Source organism: Thunnus thynnus, chromosome 4, assembly GCF_963924715.1.
Source record: "Thunnus thynnus chromosome 4, fThuThy2.1, whole genome shotgun sequence".
NCBI classification, from domain to species: Eukaryota; Metazoa; Chordata; class Actinopteri; order Scombriformes; family Scombridae; genus Thunnus; species Thunnus thynnus.
Window position 1 is genome coordinate 2,513,004 of NC_089520.1, and position 6,140 is coordinate 2,519,143.

Sequence of the window (6,140 nt, forward strand, 5' to 3'; positions counted from 1 at the left end):
CTTTTGCTCACTCATTCCTGCCTCATCCTTCCCCTGCCTCTCCTCATCTTCTACCAATTCTTCTTCTCTCTCCTCTTTCCAAAATAATCTCTTTGCACTTAGCCGCACAGTCCTCCTTTTTTCTGCATAATTTCTGCACATATTGTTTTCCTTTCTCGCCTCCCGGTCAAAATCCTCCTTAACCTCCTTATCTCATTTAGGACTGTCCTTATCAAGTTTTTTTTAGCTTGGATCAGGATCTGAGTCCTTTAATAAAACTGTGAATAATCCGTCGCTATATTGTGTCGGATGTCTTCATGATATGAAAGAAAGTTTAACGTCTTTTACTTCTTACCAAAATGATGATTAAATACACCTGGGCTATACGCTTACATTTACTTAAGTTAAAAAATTTCGGGGCAGTTTAAGAAAAAAAAATTACAATGCATCTCTTTACATTAACATAAAACACAATATGTACAAGACACAAAAGGGAAAGTGACTTAATCAAAAGATTACTAAAGAATTTCAAAACACATAAATGTACCTGGGACATAGCTATTGTACTAATGCAAATAAAATATATACATATATATACATAGCAGCAGAATATATGCAATGTTGATTAAACATGTATGTGACATGTTGAAATAACAGCTGTGGCTACAAAACTTGGCACAACTCATTTTTCATGCGCTACTTGATCCAAATACTGAAGGTCCAAGAGCTGTTAGTGAGTTCACACTTAGCCAAGTTAAACCCTAAATGTTTACTGAGTGGAGATTCATCGCTGAATTAAAACTGGCTGCACCACAAACTAGTTGTTACATAGAGATGAGTCTTTATTAAATATTTACAGCTACTAACTGCAGGTGGAACTGTTGTGTTAGCTAGCTGAACAAAATGACTGCTAAAGCTAATGTTAGCATGCTAATATTTAAGCCATTTATACTGAAGAGTAAAAGAGGTAATATGGAATACGGTGACATATCTGACCTGACACTTTACAGTTTCACAGAAAAAACACATAAACTTAAAATTACAAAACTTTATGCCAATAACGTTACACTAAATGACCAAATAACATCAATTAGCATAATCTGATATTTCTCTCTCACTTTAAACTGCATGAATACTATTAACTCTAAAACACACATGTTTCTGCAGGTATGCAGATAGAAATAAAATAAAGTCACACCTACACTCACAAAGGATTGTTTGGTTTATTTAATCTTTTGGATCCTAAAACTGTTATTTTTGGGAAGTTGTGTTACAGATCGTGATGCTACAGTCACTTCCTGTTTACATACAGTAGTTGGTTGCTTCTTATTTGATGGTGGGACATTGATTGATTGATTGATTGAATTGTTTATTTAAGTGTCCTGCACTTTTCTGGTGCCCATCCCATATGGGCTTACAAGACACTATGGTGATGGTGGTTTAATTGTTTCCTATTAACCAATTTACACATTACCAAAGTCCTTACTAGCATTTCTCAAGTTTTAACGGTGTAACCTGATTTAGTAAATCACTAGTTTGAAACTAACTAGTCGTTATTAAGAACTTTATGTACAAACTTAGTGATGGATTTACAAACAGTCCAGGTTCAAAAGTATTAAGATGATCAGCTTATTATGGATCTGAAATGAAAGTTTACAGATGTTACAGTTTTTTCCATCATAGAAGATCTTTGTATGGGTTCATCCAAAGACAACAGCTTGGTTTAATTTTGGCCTTTCATCAAGTTACTCACAGGATTAACGTTAATTAGGGACAGCTGATAAAACCTGCATCTGTAAAGTGATCTTCACCTAAAAAAGCTGCTACCTGAGAGTTTTGTACCTTAAACTTACCTTAACCTTAAAAAGTTTAGAAACCTGTTAACAGGTTCATTAACGCAGCAGCTCAGCCAATCCGCATATTTTTGCCAAATCAGGTGTCAGTACTCGCACTGGTGCTCTTAATAATTCTTCACTTAAGTACGCAGTAGTCATTTTCACCATATTTACTACCTTAGCCGATACTGATGCATCAAAATATACCTTGATCAACCTGATAATCTTTCAGGATCAGGGCATCGCTATTACTTTTTCCTACACATCCCTCCCCCCCCCCCCCCCCCCCCCCGTCTTCATTCAAATTTTTTTTTCCTCAAACCACTTATGTTCCCTCTTCTGCTTCTTTTCCGGCACAATCTTCAAATCGTCCTCCATTTTCTGTCCTTATGCTCCTTCCTTTGATCAGTAGACTTCTACCTTCCTTCTCTCTCTCTCTCTGCCTCTTATTTCTGTTTCATTTCCTTTTCCTTAGATGTTTACCTATAACCTCCTCCTCTTGTTTTTTCTGTCTCTGCTTCATTGCCTGACTCCTTTCTCCAGCTTCTTCTTCTTCTGTAACCTCACCCCTTTCCTCATCCTCTGTTCCTTAAATTTCACACTCTGGAGGCCGTTTTGGAAAAGCTCTGTTTCCGTGGGAGAAAAATGCAGTTTTAGTCTGGACAGAGGAATAAAACAGAGAGACGGAGATTATGAATTTAGCCGGTTTACTGTGGACATGGTCTCATACATCTTACATCCCCTTCATCCACCACTTCTTTTCTATCTTCTCTCTTCACTCCTCGATCATCTGTTCCTTCTTTATATCTCCCTCCTCTCTCATCAACCCCCACTCTATCACAGGCAGCTGTGATATTTAGTAAGCATTCATCAGCATCAGCAGTAAATCCATCCCTCTTCGGGGCTTGTTAGAAATCTGTTGTATTGTGTAGCTCGTGCACCATACTGTCAAACAAGTAGTTTCACTGCTTGGGGGCTACATTTCATAGGAGAGTTAATTCAAAGGCATTCTCAGTTCAGAAAATGTCTTTATAAATCGAGTCCAGTTGTTTCATACAACAGGAAGCACAGCCTCCTCCTCCTCCTCCAAAGCAGGGGGCTCAATTGTTTGGAAAAATTTCGGTTCCTGTATTTCGACCATTGACCACCAGATCTGGCTGGGGTATCGGCTGCCGCTCTAGGTGGTGTGGAAATGTCCATCGCTTATTCAAGTCATGAAGAGGGAAGCGGGACAGATTCCCTGCTACTTCTGTTTCTGTTCATCACATCACAGCCAACATCTAGTAAGAAATAGGACAAACACAGTTCATTAAAGCTCTGTACTGTCCCCTCCTGCTCTACCTTATATAGAGGTCTTTACAGGTCAACAGACCCGGCTCGGACTGGGTCCAAATTCTAGGTGAAATTGCAGGTCAGATAGTTGGAATGAATCTCATGAAGTTAAGGGACATGTGTATGTGTGTGAACACATAATTGTGTCTTCCTAAATGCTGGTCTGTATTTGTTTCTTGCTCACTGGTTAGTCTGTACAACTGCCCACCAGTCAGCCTTCCTTTCCTTCCTGTCTGTCTGAGTCTCTGCCAACCTCCTATCAACTTGTCTGCTTGGTCTAATTACTAAACACGACTAAAGGCCCATTCAGACAGGATGAACATTACAGGGGGAGGTGGGGGATGATATATCCACTGTGCTCCTCTGTAATTAACTCATCGTTCCGGATGACATTTTAACCACAGGGAAATGACAGGATCTGGTCTGTAATAGACATGAACTTTCAGCAGGACAAAGGCGAAAGCCTCCCCATGAGGGCGCCAGAGTTAAAGGTGAGACAAAGATACTGCATAAGGTGAAGAAGAGTCAAAACTCATCATCCCTCTTGGAGTAACTCAGTCAAATGTGAACACACACATGAAATACATATCGATATGATTCAGTGTGACTTACATATCATTATCTCTGATGTGTATCGCCAATAAATCTCCATAAATCCACTTAGGAATCAGAGACAAAAAGGCAGCAGAACCTGCCTGAGAATTATCATATTTTTAAGTTTTAGTTAAAGATTTAGTGGCATCTAGTGGTGAAAACCCCCCTCAACCTTCCAAGCGTGCAGGAGAACCTATGGTGGCTGCGAGACTCGGGAAAAATTTGAAAGGCCCTCTTTAGAGTTAGTGTTTGGTTTGTCCGTTCTGGGCTACTGTAGAAACATGATGGTGCAACATGGCGGGCTCTGGGGCCCGCTCCTTATGTAGATATAAAGGGCTCATTCGAAGGTAACAAAAACACAAGGATTCTTATTTTCAGGTGATTATACACTAAATAAAACATACTTATGAATATTATATTCTATGTCTGTCCGTTCTGCTAGATGCTACTAAATTCTACACACTGCACCTTTAATTGACAAAATGTAAACAAATGGTGTAAAAAAAGTGTCTGAAAGAGAACAGCAGCACCTACCTGTAGCTGACATTACAACAGCACATCTGATGGGGTTTTGCTCTCCTGATGGTTTTAGTTTTTTCAATTGTCATATTTGTTCTCAAACAGGCCATCTGTCATATTAGAAAAAAACATTTTTGACTTCCTTCATTGTAACACAAAAGTCAAATTTTCACATTGAGCTGATCATAAAAGGTTGAAGGAACAGCAGCTCTTCAAATGGAAACAACTCAGAGATCCACTTTAAAATACGAGGACGTCGCGCCAGACGATGATGATATAAACTACACAAGGAGCGTTGAAATGATTGCAGCTATAATGACTACCAGGGCGGGGGTGAAAAATGAGCCAAATACAGAGAGGGACTGGATTAAAATCCCTGACCAGCAGGTGATGTTAAAATCACCTCACCATCTCTAGAGATACAAAAGTCTACAGCCATGCTAGCAGCTCTGTGACGCTAAATACTAACATGTTCACAATGACACTAACATGCTGATCTTTAGCAGGTTTACCATGTTCACCATCTTAAATTTGCCTGTTAGCTGAGTTTGAAGGGAATGTCTTTAGGTTTGAAGGTATTTAGTCATACAGCAAAGTAAGACTAAATACCTGATGAAGGCACTTAAGTTATTACAGTTCATCCTGTGAGGAACATGAATGTCTGAACCAAATTTAATGGCAGTTGCATTCAGTAGTTGTAGAGACATTTCACTAAAAAACAAAAATGTCAACCTCCCGGTGGCACTAGAGATAAAGTGAGTAGGATTCATCCTCTGGGGATCATGAATGTCTGTGTAAAACTCCATGGCAACCCATCCAACAGTTGTTGAGATATTTCAGTCTGAGCCAAACAAGTGGACTGATCATCAGATCGACATTTCCAGGCTAAAAATGTGCTGCAACAAGAGCTGAGGAAAACTGCAAGAAACCTGGAGGATGTGGCGATCGAGAAGGAGAAGAGAATTTAACAAAGAACCAGAGAGGCAGATGAAGGGAAAGATGACATGAGAGAGGAAACCACTGCTGTTGAGTCTGCCGGTGTAGATTTCTGCTGTGTTGGGAAAAGGAAGATATGTGTAGATGTGGGAAAGCTGAGAGGCCTGTTGACATCTATGACAGGGAAATATAGAGAGCTTTCTAGAAGCCTGCTCTCTCTATTGATTCTGTGTCCTGGTAGATTTCATTTGATCACTGCTGGTTCTGTATTAGATACCAGAGCCACCATTTAAACTCAGAGCATCTCAGGAGGGTTTTCTGTTCTCAGACTTCAGTATTATAATATGTAACTACGGTATGATGGGTTTTGAATGTGCTGAATGTGTGTAAAAGATGTCCGGAAATGATGGAGTGCAGATATAATAATTGCAAATAGTTTAGATTTAATTTCAAGTTTCATTTTTTTAAATTTTACTTTCACTATTTATTTATAATCTAGTTCACTGGTTCCCAACCTTGTGAATGGACGTCAGTGTTGGAGAGTTGGTCCATAACTTTGGTTCAGACTGAAATATCTCAACAACTGTTAGATGGATTGCCATGAAATTTTGAACAGACACTCATGTTTCGATTCATGTACGATGGATCCTACTGACTTTTTCCTCTAGCGCCAGCGTGACACTGCAGTTTTTGCTTCAGAGTGAAACATCTCAACATTGATTGGTTGGACTGGCCTGACATTTGGTTCAGACATTCATGTTCCTCTCAGGATGAATCATAATGACTCTGATGATCCATTATTTTATATCTAGCACCATCATCGGGTCAAAGTTTTAATTTGTCTGTGTGGCCCCGTAGTTATGACGCTACAGCTGCAGTTTGAGTTCAGCCAGGTACTTGGTAAGTCAGTTAACATCCTCTTATCAGCATCTTAGCATTTTGTTG

The 6,140-nt window shown here is 39.4% G+C and overlaps 1 long non-coding RNA gene across 1 annotated transcript; it reads right to left on the reverse strand.

The window, feature by feature from the left end:
- Window positions 1-1,193: 1,193 nt before the first annotated feature.
- Window positions 1,194-4,779, reverse strand: LOC137182203 (uncharacterized). The gene is made up of 2 exons (XR_010928272.1): window positions 4,275-4,779; window positions 1,194-3,094 (listed from the first exon to the last, which is right to left on the reverse strand). It is a non-coding gene; the product is annotated as an uncharacterized lncRNA (long non-coding RNA).
- Window positions 4,780-6,140: the final 1,361 nt, after the last annotated feature.